This window comes from Mirounga leonina, unplaced genomic scaffold (assembly GCF_011800145.1).
Source record: "Mirounga leonina isolate KUSES-001 unplaced genomic scaffold, KU_Mleo_1.0 Mir_173, whole genome shotgun sequence".
NCBI lineage: Eukaryota > Metazoa > Chordata > Mammalia > Carnivora > Phocidae > Mirounga > Mirounga leonina.
This window is the reverse complement of record NW_023270447.1, coordinates 29,621,449-29,636,659: the sequence shown is the minus strand read 5'-3', so window position 1 is coordinate 29,636,659 and position 15,211 is coordinate 29,621,449.

The window sequence follows — 15,211 nt, the reverse complement described above, 5'->3', positions numbered from 1 at the left end:
CACTTTATCTGCAGAAGAGAGAGAAATATGATCATCCCATCTTAAGTCATACTTTCCCAGGAAGAGTGATTTGTTATTAGAAGAAGGGAGTTAAACATGGACCTGGGCACTGTTGGATTAACTGAGCTGGAGAGGCACCTCAATATCTATCTTATGGATTAGGGAAGTTTTCTATCTAGTTTCTCACTTAGATTATAAAGAAAGTCTTATTAATAAGTCTAAAAATGATTAATAATTACTTTTAAAAAGTTTTTTATTAAAGTAACGTATACATATAAAAAGTGCACAGTTCATAATTATATGGCTCAATACATTTTGATAGACTTAACCCATGAAACTAGAACTCAGGTAAGAAACAGAACATTCTAGAAGTCTCCTTTAAGCCCCAGTCTAGCTACCTAGGATATCCACTATTCTGACTTCTAATTGCATAGATTAGTCTTGTCCTTTTTTATCCCTTATATAACATTATGCACTATTTACCCTTTTGGGTCTGATTTCTTTCATGAGATAATGTATTTGTTAGATTCATATTATTGCACATAGGTAAAGATAGTTTATTCTCATCTATCCTATTATCGTGATGTTAATGGGTAGTTCTAATACTCTCCTTATAGGTCAATAATACATTCCATATATGTTGCATTAAGCATTTTTCTGATTTATAACTACATAGAAATAAACCATATGATTTTGGGTCTTTCCAATTTTGTATAATATTAAAGATTCCATAATGGGAACATACTATATTTCAATTTGTAAGTATAGCTTGAAAATGAGAAGTAGCATTATGAAGAAGTTGACATTATCCTAAAATTTACAGGGTAGTGTAAAGGGTCAAACACAGCCAAGATGTTCTTGAAGAACGAAGTGGGAAAACAGGTATAAAGAGACATATTAAAAAATGTAAGTTGACTGTGGTGCATTAATAAATTAATGGAACAGTATGGAGAGTCCAGAAACAGACTTAAACATGTCTGGACATTTGTTCTATGATAAGGGTAGCATTACAGATGAATGGAAAAATAACAGACAATTCATAAGTGGTCTAGTCAATTGGTCATCCATATGGGGAAAAATAAAACTGAATTCCTCACATCATACACAAAAGTCTACTTTAGTTGGACTAAGCACCTAAATGCTAAAAGGCTTTTAGAAGATAAAATAGAAGGGTACTTTTATAACTCGGGGGTAAGGGAATATTTCTTAAGTAATATTTCTTAAACCAGATACAAAAGCTTAATTTCAGAAGAGATTAAAAATTCAGCTACATTGAAATCAGTAACTTTTATATTCAACAAATCCCATTAAGATAGTGAAGCAAAATGTGGGAGAACATATTAGCAAAGAACTAATAAAAGGGTGTACAAAGAAATCCTACAGGTCTAGAAGAAAGCTAAAATATAAAAGAAAATGAACCAAAGACTTGCGAAGGTGCTCTAAAGAAAAAGGAAATTCAAATATCCAGTACAGAAGAAACATGTTCTGTTTCTGTATCATCTATATCTACCTATATATATAAAGTTCCAAACTAAAATAATTTGGTTCTTTTTTACTTTTATTGAAATTTAATTGACATATAAAGTACACATATTTAAGGTGTAAAAATTGAGTGAGGTTTGACATATGAATACACTGTAAAATAGTCTTGACAGTCAAGATTACAAATATTTCTATCCCCCCCCCAAAAAATGACAGAGTGACTTTGTAATCCATTCTCTTTATTCTGCCTCTTGTTCCGGTCCTCAGACAACCACTGGTCTGTATTCTGTCACTTTAAGTTACTTTTCATTTTTAGAATTTGTATGCATGAAATTGTAAAGAATATACTCTTTTGCGTCTGGCTTCATTTATTCAGTATGTTTTGAGATTCAACCATGCTGTTGCATGTAACAATAGTTCTTTTTATTGCTGAGTAGTATTTCGTTGTGTGAATATACTACATTTCTTTATCCATTCACCTGTTACCAGACTTTTGGATTGTTTCCAGTAAAGGACATGCTATACAGACAGGCCCAATGAGCTAGCATTTTGACTCTCAGTTACATATCTTAAGGGTACATTTTATGTATGCATCAAAATACATGTATAAGAATTTTTGTAGTAGCATCCCAATTGGAAGCAACCCACATGCCCATCAATAGTAGAAAAGATAATAAATTGTGGTATATTATATAGAGTACTTCATTTCATATAGCAAAGAAAATTAAAGAACTATAACTATATATATCAGTGTAAATATTGCAAATATAATATTGACCAAAAGGATAAAGACATGAATGAATCTATACATTATAAATAGATTTGTATAAATCTCACAAAAGTTCTGAATAAAAGAGAGGAAATGATGGTAATTACCTTTCAAGGGTTTGGGGTTGTGATGAGTCAGGAGCTCACCTAGTGGTTCTGCAGCAGCTAAAAATGTCCTTTGTTTTGAACAGGGTGGTGGTAAAATGGATCTTTGCTTTATAATTATTTTTAAGTTCTACATTTGTATTTTATGTACTTTTCTGCATGCATTATATGTTTCATAATTAAAACAGAAAAAAATGAGAAGTGATATCATATACAAACATTAGAATTAGACAAAACTGGGTCTCTGCTACATAATATGTGAACTTTAAGAAGTCTTTCATTTTCCTGTCTTACAGATGATGGTAACACTTTATTCATAGATATGTTGTAAGAGCTAAATTAGATAATATATACAGCTAGATTATCAGTGCAGGCACTTAGAAACGCAGATGCTGATGGACATTGCCAATCTTGTATAACAACAAACTGATAAGTTACTATATCTCTCTATTGTAAATTTAACTTTATTGTAGTTGAAAACAAAGGTAAGACTTGGACTTTGATAGCTCATAAAAAAATGAAAGAGACCGAAAGCCAAATTATCAGAGTTTTTGCTTTTGGTTGTTTGCTATGCGATTTTTTAAAAAAATATACCTTTGGCTTCAAGGGCATACTGTAACTCAAATTCAATTTGCTTTATAATAGCAAATAGAAACATATTAAATGGCTTGGTCACGTCTGCCCCCTACTGGTTAATTTACAAAGTGGAAAGGATGCTGAAGGTTGAATTTGGAAGCTTGAATAGAAAGTGCTGAGGTTTCTAATTCTTAAAAAAACCTATCACAACAGACAAATTTTCAAATGTGTAATTTTGTTAAAGGTACGCAACATTTAAATAGAAGATAATTTTCTCCTGGTGTTGAAGATGTGGCAGTACTTGGAAATGCTGTGGTTTGCATTCTCTAATGTTTCTGGCATTATATTAGGCTTATTATGTACGCATACTTGCATTTTAAGCTAAACATTAATATGTCCTATTTTAGCATTTTTGCTAACCTGCAGAATAGAAATTTAATATGTAATACTTAAGGCTTATGGTGACCAACGAACACACAAAATTGGTACTTTTGCCTTTTGCTTTTCATAAATGTGACCCCCAATTATATTACTTTTGGATAATGAAGTCTTGAACCCACTTATACAGGAGTTAATTTGTATAGGTAAATCACAGTTGTGGGGAACAGGAGAAACATTATACTTCAAGTGCCATGTTCTCTCAATTTGAATTTCTATTTGATTTAGGATTATTACATATGAACCAAGAGTTTGCAAATTAGTTACTATAGTAAATTGCTATAAAAACATGAAAATATGCCCCGTTTCCATGTCAGTGCTGCCTTCATTGAGATTTACAGTGGATTCCTTTCAGCTACGTAGTCCAACCCTTTCTTAGGATGGTTTTCCTAATCTGGACATATTTGATCTCACACCCTAAAAAAGAGCTCAACTGAGTTACTTCCTCCTCTTCACTGTTTTGTGCATCCTCCTGTCTCCATGGCTTTGTTCATACTTTGGGAGCAGTTACTTAATTTCTCTTTGCCTTGTCTTCTCATCTGGTAAATAGGATACTTTACCTACATTGATTATTTTGAGGATTAAATGAGAAAGTATATGTAAAATACTTTTTGAAAAGCCTCTGAAACACATTAAGCACTAAATAACTGCCTTTAACCATTATTCATTTTTCCCTGATCTTGTATAATATTCCTCCCTCACTCCCATCTACCACCTACCAATAACAGATTGTTTTCTCTGCCATTGGCCTTCTGCTGACTCTGTAGATACCACTCAAGCATTATGACACTCTATGTGAATTACCTCGCTACATGACTGGGTACATGGCACACAGCTTCTTGTGGGCAGGAGTCCAAATAGTACAGTTTCTGTGCATAGTAGATGTCCAGTAATGTTTTGGGAGACTAAATGAAGTGATTAGAAAACATATGAAGGTTGATGGAATGTGAACCCGATTCATTTAATGCCAGTTGAGAACAATAACAAAAAACTATTTTTAAATGTAGGAAACTAAAGTAGGAAAAGGCAAAGAAAGGCGGAGCTGAAGCCATTACTCCTTTTAATAGTCAGTCTTAATGGCTATCTGCATTCTTCAGACTCCAGGAGAAAACAGAAGGAACTCCATGTCGTTTAAGCAATGTAATTTAATGTAGAAATTTGACTACGCAAGTGATGGAAAGCCGAGAAGTCAAATGAAAGACAGAGAAGCAAACCATAGGTTAGCCAAATATGGGAGATGAAACTTTACTTCTACCCATCTTAAGTGTTTTTAGCTGGGTCTCTTTAACAAAAGTCAGATCAGCAAGAGAAAAACAGTTTATTAACACATGCACACTGCGCATCATGAGGGAGAAACCTCAATGAGTAACTCAAAGCTGTGGCTTAGAAAAAGATATATACACTCCTATGTTCATTGCAGCATTATTTACAATAGCCAAGATATGGCAGCAACCTAAGTGCCCATCAGTGGATAAATGGAGAAAAAAATATATACAACAGAATATTACTTAGCCATAAAAAGAATGAAATTTTGCTATTTGCGACAATGTGGTTGGACCTAGAGGGTATTATGCTAACTGAAATAAGTCAGACAGAGAAAGACAAATACCATATGATTTCACTTATGTGTGGAATCCTAAAACAAAACGGGGGTGCCTGGGTGGATCAACTGGTTAAGCGTCCAACTGTTGATTTTGGCTCAAGTCATGATCTCAGGGTCATGGGATTGAGACGGTGTCTTTGAATTCCGCACTCAGCAGGGAGTCTGCTCCAGGATTCTCTCTTTCCCTCTCCCTCTGCCCCTCACCCCACCTCTGAAATAAATAAATAAATCTTTAGAAAAACAGAAACAAAACAAATGACCAAATAAACAAAAAAACTATAAACAGACTCAAATACAGAGAACAAACTGATGGTCAGAGGGGTTGGGGGTGGGGGGGTGGGCAAATAAATAAAGGGGATTAAGAGGTACAAACTTCCACTTATAAGATAAATAGATTGTGGGGATGAAAAGTACAGCATAAGGAATACAGTGAATAATACTGTAATAACATTGGATGGTGACTACATTTGAGCATTGTGTAATGTACAGAATTATTGAGTTACTATCTTGTACACCTGAAATGTATATAACATTGTATGTCAACTTCAAACACACACACACACACACACACACACACACACACACACACACCCCCAAAGTTATGGCTTACAACTCCAGCTTATGTAGCATCTTCAACGAAGAACAATAAATTTGTAGGGAAATGAAAGGACAAGGAGAGCAGTTTTAGGCTTCCAAGGATAGCAAGCTGTGGGATGGTAAATACATGGGAGGGCACTCATCAAGTAAGGTTTGTTTGCAGATTGCTCTGGGCTGATACGAGACTGTCTCCAGTAAAAAGAGAATTTATAGCTTACCTTTAGGCAGAAAGGGGGAGGATAGGGAGAGCTTTTCTTGTGTTCCCTGCTTCTTAATTGCTTTTAGCTCAAAATAATTTTTATGTCCAAGAGGCATATTTTGGGGGTGACGTATTCTAATTTCCTTCAACTAAAACAGGAAGCCGCTACCACCCTCAGGGCAGAAAGAACAATGTGACAAGATAGAGTTCCCAGGACCAAGAGGCAAAGCTCTTTGGAGGAAGCTAACATTAGTGGGAACTTCCTTGTGACAAGTGACACTGCTCTGGGTGGGGCTACCCCAGGAAGCTAGAGCCAGGAAGAGGATGCTTTTGCTGCCAGAGGTCATGCTCAAGAGTAAGAGAGGAGCCCAAGATCTCCCACGTCTGCCCTCCCATCTCTAGCAGGTACCTCGCACTGGCCAGACCCAGATATAAACCCACTGAGGTGGGAGCCTGGAGAAAGCAGCCTGCAGAAGTGGGCTTTTCTTTTTTTCCTTTTTTAAAGATTATTTATTTATTTATTCGAATGAGAGAGCACAAAGGGAGAGTGAGAGGGAGAAGCAGACCCCCCACCGCTGAGCAGAGAGCCCGATGTGGGGCTCCATCCCAGGACCCTGAGATCACGACCTGAACCGAAGGGAGATGCTTCACTGACTGAGCACCCAGATGCCCAGAAGTGGGCTTTTCTGTGACACTGGGTGGAATGAGGTGCCTGCCTGAGGAACAGATCTGGAGGCAAAGTGCAGCAGATCATCCCATAACCTCTTTTCTTCCCCACGACTTAACATTGTGACCTCTGGTCTTCTCTCCATTCCTAAACACAGGATAAATGTTCATGCTTTCACTACTGCAGCATGGCATGCAGTCTCTATGTTTCTTCCTATTGGAATTTAACAAATTGTTCAAAGCCCAATTTGACTGCATTTTATAACTTTTCTCATGCTATCAGTTACATAGAGTATCCCAATTGTACTTTATAGTACTTTGGTTATATTTCTTTTGTAGCAATAATTTTTGCTTTACAGTATGGTGACTTATGTATGTATCCTTCTCTCCTAATATTAAAAATATTTTTGGCTAATGCTTGACCAAAAAGCCCCCCCCCCCGCCCCGATTCAACACTTTCTTTGATGCCAAAATGTGTGGATTGTGAGTTGTGTCCAAAGGGCATTACCTGAGGTTGTTTGCCTCCATCCATGGCCCAGGGACTACAGCACCAGGGCGAACTTCTATTAGTTCAAGACACAGGAAAAGAACTTTCTTCCTGAGGTATGGGGAGGTTGAAGCTACAATGGATGTCAAGATTTTGCTCTCTCTTTAGGAGAATCCATTTTTGGCACGAAACTAATGTAGTTAGAAAAATAAGTACATTGAATTTTTTTAAAAAAGATTTTATTTATTCATTTGAGAGAGAGACAGAGAGCACACAAACAGGGGGAAAGGGAGAAGCAGACTCCCCACTGAGCCAGCCAGGAGCCCAATGTGGGGCTTGATGCCAGGACCCGGCGATCATCAAGCCAAAGGCAGAGCTCAACCATCTGAGCCACCCAGGCACTCCAGGACATTGAATTTTTTTAAAGACTGTTGTTTTCTTCGAAATACAGAGAAGGTTTCTATCTCTTTTTCAAGACAAGTCTCCAGAGGGTGAGAAAGTTATAGTCAGTATGTTTTTCCTTTACAAGTGGTACGGAGGCTGATTTATTAACACCAGTATCAGGGTTGGTCAAAATCTGCAGATGTACCTTCAAACTACGTGTTTTCCAATGTCTCATACTACACATTTCTCAGTATTCTGCGAACAGATAATTCACTTGTTCAACAACCTTCTCTATTAAGCATCCACGTGCCATGGACCGTGCAAATGTTTCAGGAGGGTTAGTTCTGCACAAAGTTTGGTTACGGTGATCCCCGGGATGGTGAGGCAGTTCCTTTCAGTGTGTGGATTGGGGCTATCAAGGGCCCAGTTTGAATTAAAATGATACCATCTAACTGAATCATAGCAATGCCAAGGGCATGCATTTTAACAGATAGGCCTTAGTTAGTCATTCCAAGATCTCAGCATCTAGAAACTTGCAACTATTTTGTGATGCCACAGACTTGAGATATTCTTCAAAGTCTCAGACTATGGATTTGTGAGACTCTCTCCTGTACTGTTCTAATTTTGCTTCTTTTCCAGGCATATTTTGCTTTTAAAACATTTAGCACTCATCTGGGCTACATTTTCTATGCATTCCATATTTCTATGCATGGAAAATATGCTTATCCTGAAAATCATGTAAATCGTAAGTTGTAAGAATGGACTCTTATTTGTATCCGAGAAAATGGATTCCTTCCATCCTTCAAGATTATTATTCATGAGATTCTCTACAATGTAGAGTATTGTTCCAGATTCTAGAGTCTGAGGAAGTAGCATTAAAATGGGACTTTGAAGGCAGGGATTCAAGTTTTGCTCTATCGTTAAGTAGTTCTATGATTTGAGGTTAATTTCTTTACTTCTGTAAGATTTAGTTTATTTGTAAAATTAGGAGCTTGGACTTTACAATTAATTCTAAGCTCGTTTCCAGCTCTGAAATTCTATGATATTATGACTTAAATATTTGCATATATGGGGCAGGCAGCTAAACCTCTATGAAGTACACACCTCTGACACATGAGGTCCTAAGTGATATAACCTGATTTTGCAAGTATCTTCGATGAGCAAGTGGTGGGAGAAATACAGAAAGACACTGGCAACCTGTAGGTTCCAGACCATTTTTCTGTGACTTTTATCTCACTTTTCCCTCATTTTCTATTCAAAACAAGTTTTATCACAATTTGCAGCTGAGTAGAATCAAAGCCGGACATAAAAATCAATCCATGTTTATTCTGTTTTCATAGATCATTTAAAATTACTGCCAAGGATCTGTAATTGGTCCCGGTGTGTCATCTGTGGGCCCAAATGAGGAGACTGTATGTCCAGAGAAGTGAGAATATCATTTCATTACTCCAGGCAGGTGAAGTCTGTGCAGACAGGAAGAGACAAGCTCATAATCCATAGTGAGGCCTGGGCAGTGGGGAGGGCAGGAGAGTGACAGATGGAGCAGATAGGAAGGGACAGGCAGATAGGGGCAGTGAGGACTCGAGAGGCTGGGAACACGTCTGCACTGGGAAAGAATCATGGGAATGCAGGCCCTGGGAGCTTCAACAGTGATCATTGATCAGGATGATGGCTAGGTGGCTCTGTCAGCTGCTAATTTCATGTTTTTTCTTTTTTGCCATTAGTCACAAAATGAATCAGTTGCATTAAGAGCCAGTATCAGTCATAAAACAACAAGGGAAAACAACAATAATATTTTCCTGCACAACACTTATTATTGTTATTTTTCCTGCACCACACTTATTATTGTTGTTTTCCCTTAATGCCAGTTATTATAAATACATTGCAAAAATTTAGAATAATATGCAGGATTATAAGACAAAGACTCACAAGGGCTGATCGTAACCCATGCACTCTTTTCAATCATCGTTTATTAATTTATATGATGCTTCAGAGTGATCAAATCCCCTCACCAAAATCAAAGATTAAGGACAGCCAAACTACACTTAAAATATCTAAAGAAATATGTTGTTTACTTCATTCTTCCCAGGTGCCTGCCAAAAAGTGCCTGAATATGCAGAGATGGAGAATCAGGTAGCTTCTTGGCTGTATAAGTCACCAGTGAAACCTGCCTACATTTCTGAGAGTTCTTCCTAAAAATGACCCATTACAAGCGGCTCTACCTAGGCTCAAATGGGCAACCTGCTGTTTTAATGTGGTGTTTCCTAGCTGGAGCTGTAGAAACGCATCAGAAAGGGCACTCACACTTAAATGTTCAGTGGATTTTCAATCAAAGTTCCAAAGTCATTCAGCAGGAAAATATCGCCTTTTCAAAAATAGTGCTGGAACAAATAGATAAATAAATGCAGGGGGAAGAAAGAGACTCCAACCCTTATCCTACCCCATATACTAAGGTTAACCCCAAATGGGCCATAAAGTTAAATGTAAGAGCTAAAATTATTTAAGAAAGCTTAAATGAAAATCTTTATAATACTGGATTAGACAAAGATTTCCTAACCAGAACCCAAACCCCACATAAAACAAAAATTGAAAAATGGACTAGATCAGGGGCGCCTGGGTGGCTCAGTCAGTTAAGCGTCTGCCTTAGGCTCAGTTCATGATCCCGGGGTTCTGGGATGGAGTCCCACTTTGGGCTCCCCACTTAGCTGGGAGCCTGCTTCTCCCTCTCCCTCTGCCACTCACCTTGCTTGTGCTCTTTCTCTCTCTGTCAACTAAGTAAATAAAATCTTTTAAAAAAAGAATTATAAGAAAAATGGACTAGACCCAATTAAAAATGTTTTCTTTTTGAAATATCTATGTCAACAAAGAGTCAATAGCCAAAAAAATAAGCAGAAGACCTTATCCAGAGCATGTAAAGAACTCTTACCCAAAGATAAAAAAATTTTATGAGACTGACGCGCTACCTACTGTGCTAATGAGGCACCTTAAGATAAAAAAATTTTAAATGGGCAAAGGATTTGAAGAGATACTTCACAAAAGTGGCCAATTATATCACAACCCATGACAAAGGATGACCAACACCAGCAGTCATCAGGGAAATGCCACTGAAAACACAGCACTGCCTATGATTTCTCTTATAGCAAGGCCTGCCTTTAAGAAATTAACATTACATTGAAGCCTTCTACTTCCATAATTTGGGAAAATAAGCATTCTATGGTTATTGAGAAGCAGCAAGCAATAGTGAAGAGAGATAGAAGTAATTGGGTTCTGAGTACTTTGTCATAGAGCTCAGTATCTGCATGGAAATATAATAAAAGGGACGAAAAAGGGCATCCAATGGCATTTCAGACATGAGTAGTCATCATAACTTCATACTCTCTCCGTGGCATTTCACCTGCCAAAGATCTCCTTGGGACCAGATTCCATTCTCAGGTAGGTCATAGTTTGGACTCTTCCGTGTCACATAATTGTATTATCTCTACTATCACAAAGTGAATCCCTTGGACACTCAGTGAAAATATAATATACTTTATATTGTAAAGACATCTCTCAGGATTTCCAGCCTAAGGTCACTTTTTCTTGGAATGAAACAGACAGCTCTATCATTTGGCAATCCTAGTAGCAAAAGTCTTGAGACTATTATTTACTTTTAAAAAGAGATTTAAAAAAAAAAGTGCCACTTCTGGTTTTAAGGGAGTAACTTGCATCAGAGCAAACTTCCTGTCTTAAAACAAGCAATAAACACTGGATACAATAAAAAAAAAAAAATCAGTAAATGAAAATGGCTATTTAAACCACTGGGGAAAAAAAATAAAAACATTGGAAGGGAACCAAGGCAACCAGAAATAAGAAAGAAAAAAAACAACAACACTGAGGTAACTTCCTCTTCCTCTGCAACTTTTGCCCCTTGAGGCACTTGCTGATGAACAAGTTTGAAGGTCAAAATCTAAATAAAACAGGCTTAAAGCTTGTTGTAATCTCACCTGGCTAGTGATGTAAAATACCCAGGAACTCCTGACTTCACTGGCAAGGTCCTGAAGAAAAGGGAACCATGGAGAAGTGAAGCCATCTTTCTAGTTGGCTTTTGGCCTCATAATATTTTATAAAATGAGTAAGGATCCTACTCTGAAGGACCTCAGCTTGTTTTCTGTGGAAATACCTGGAGCTTCCCACTCTTTGTTCAGAATTAGCCTCCAGAGACCACCACAGGGGGAAATTTCCAGTACAAGCCCTTCACTTTTTTGTGTGTGTAGTTCAAGGTGAACTAATCCACCATGGAAACAACAATAAAAGAAACCCAAGAGTCTTGAGACCAACATCTGATGAAGAAAGGATTAAATGTACGAAGACGAAAGAACAATGAATTTTGACGAGTGAGGGGCTGGCTGCATCAGTTCTCATGTTTTTTTCTGGAAACTGGTTCCTGGGTATCTGGTTGTAGAGACCACCAAAGGTTTCATAGCACCTCACCCTCTCACCAAAGTGACTTTAGGGTAGGAGTCAGCAAACTTTTTCTGTTGAAACTGGGTAGTCAATATTTTCAGTTTTTTTGGTCATCTAGTCTCTGTCACGGCTAGTCCGCTCTGCTGTTGTGGAAGGAACGCAGCCAGAGACAAAACGTAAATAATGAGAATGGCTGTGTTCCAATACAATTTTATTTACGGACACTGAAATTTAAATAAATTTCATCTCATTTTCATGCATCATGAATTACTATTTTCTATCTTTTTTTTCCCACCATTTAAAATCTAAAAAACAAGGTGATGAGGATTAAGGAGGGCACTTGCCGCGATGAGTGCCGGGTGTTGAATGGAAGTGTTGAATCACTAGATTGTACACCTGAAACTGATATTACACTGTGCATTAGCCAACTGGAATTTAAATAAAAACTTAAAAAAATAAACAAAATATTTTAAAAATCCTGACTTTTCAGTCACAGGCTGTACGAACACAGGTAATGGGTGCATTGGACCCATGGCTATGGTTTTCTGATCCCTGTCTTAGGGTTCAAGTCCTCCCTGATATTCAGGATCCTCAGGAGTTTTGGTACTCTTTCTCTGTAATGAAGGCATATGGTCATATGGAATTTCAGGGAAATACTCTGAGGATAATCTGTTCCTGGAATCGACTTCAGCTGCTAAATAGCCACATCATCAAGGAAGAGAAGATGGCTTGTTAGTTTCATGGTTATTCTCAGTGGTGTCTCCAGAAATAACTTGCTTGATTTTTCTCCTTCTTCAGAGTAACAGGCTCAAAACATGAATGAGAAATCATTCCATGTGACGCACTGTACTGTCAAGAAGGTAATGTGGAGTGAGACATAATTTATGTTTTTGTCGTTGTTGAAATTTTACATTTGTTAATGAATGGCTTCTATTTAATGAACAGGTATAAGACCACTAGATTCCTGCACACGTGCCCCGGGGGGCCATCAGTGAGGAGGCAAGTGACTAGCTGTCTGGCTGAAGCAACATTAAACATACTAACATGTATCTTTTCTTTATGAGTCGAGCCAGGAACAGTCTGATAAATGTGAAAAAAAAGAAAGGCGAAATGGCAGTAAGATAATAAGGGCATACGATAGTATGCATCCAATTGTAAGATTGTCGTAGTTCAGAGATTTATACTGAAGTGAAAAAAAAACCCAACCAGAAATCTATCCCTAAGATTGTAATAAGTTTATGCAAATCTTTTCAATGCAAATGAGAAAGTGTTAGAAATGAATTTTAGGTGGACATGAGGATACCCCATTCCAAGGCAAGTTTCCAGTTTTGGAAAAGAAAATCAAACCTGATGTTTATAGCAAAGTTGGGAAATGGTTTTCTCACCTCTATCAAAAAATGGCCTCCTGTTTTTCCCTGAGAGAGTACTTCTAAAAAAGGCGTTAAGTCCGAGGAGTTTCGCTGACATAGAGAAAGGTTAAGGCGGAACATACTAAGACAACAGTAAGAGGTTGCTTGAGAGGGTGTCTTTGGCAAGAAATGGAGTATTTGAGTGAAAAGACTCACGGTACTGGCTCTCAAATCACGGTAGAGTTGTCCTAGTCCAGCAGCAAGTGAGTTTTGCAAAGGCCATTAACTGAAAGGACCAGTAGATGGCATAAATAAGTCAGGATAGACTCAGAGGCTCAAGGAAAGGAAAAGAACATTCTGGCAGCTCCTTACTTTTATGTCTAATGCTTCTGTCTGAGCTGGACTATTTGCCTCTCTGATCCTAGCACTCTGAGCTATTGTTGCGACTTTAGTTCACATTCAAGAACGGTCCCACAAACACATCCTGAGGTACTTAGGACCAAAAACTCAATGAACTGACGAGATCAAGAGAATTATATTTACCAGCGTTATTTTTCTATACCCCCATGCTCTTTTTCCTTTCTAACCCCTTCTTTTCCTTCTTCCTCTGTCCCTCCCTCCCTCCCTCCCTCCCTCCTTTCCTTTATGCCTCGGGTGCAAATAGGTGAGCCCCTTATACTCTGCTCACCATCATCACCTGTTGTAAAACCCTCTCATTTTTAAACCTTTTCCCCTCTCTTCCTGGACTTCCAAACAGGTGTCCCCCATAGGCATTCATGTGCATGTATTTGATATCTACTCTTGAAAGTGTATGGACACGGGTGGCATATGTAGTGTTTTGTACATGTTTATATTCTTAATTTTCACAAATGGCATTATTTTGCTGATTTTTTGTTCCTCATTTTTTCACTGAATGCTAGGTTTCTGAGAAACGTTCGAGTTGCTGTTACTTCTAATTGCTATCTATGATTATTCCATGGTATGCACGTACTACGTTTTGATTGGCTATTCCTTTAGTGATGGACAAAGCTGGGCCTCGATTATTTAGGGGTTATCTTTAGTTTGTATCTTTCCTTACTTAGCACATAGTCAGACTTTAGGAAAAAACTACATTTTGTCAAATGGCTCCTAAAAATGTGATAAACAGTGAATCAGATTGAGAAAGCAAGCTGTGTGTTTTAGAAAAGTATTCTGAGGTCAGCACAGATCTGCTCTGCTCCTTTAAGGCTACTATTAGAAGGACTTTCTGATTCTCATTATTCCTAATTTTTACATTTTTTACTAAGCATAAAGAGGAAAATCAAGGAGATATTTATGTTCATTCCATTCTTAAATTTATTTTCTCTTGTTCTAACAGTGGAATTTGATGAGAGGACAAAAGCGAGAATGTTATAAAATTAAAAAAGCTGGTTAGTGTTTTATAACTAACATCACAATTATTTCTCACCTGACTCCTCTCTACATACATAATACTTTTTATGGAAAATGCATATGCGCTCTGCAACATTAAACACCAGTAAAATATTTATGCCAGATAGATGGGCAATATGGTAGAGTGGAAAGATGAGATTTTTTGGTATAGACCAGGAGTGTCAAACTTTTTCTATAAAGGCTGCTATGGATGAATTGTGTCTTCTCAAAATTTGTGTTGAAGCCCTAACTCCCCATGTGACTATATTAAAGATGGGGTATTTAAGAAGGTTATTAAAGTTAAATGAGGCCATAAGAATAGAGCCCTGATCCACCAGAATTGGCACCTTTATAAGAAAAGGAGGAGACAATAGAGCTCTCTCTCAACCATGTGAGGACACGGCAGGAAGGCAGCCTTCTGTAAGCCAGGTTAAGGCTCTCACCAGAACCTGACCTGCTGCCACCATGATCTCAGCCTTCCAGCCTCCAGAACTGTGAGAAAAGAAATTTCTGTTGTTTAAACCACCCACTCTACGGTATTTTGTTACGGCAGCCTGAGCTGACTAATGCAAATGCCCAGATAATCAATATTTTAGGCTTGTGCACCAGGACCAGCATTACAAAGCTTATTCTGGAATGCCTTTCTAAGAAGGTGACAGTTGGCTGAGAAATCAATAATGAGCGGGATCCAGTTATGCAAAATT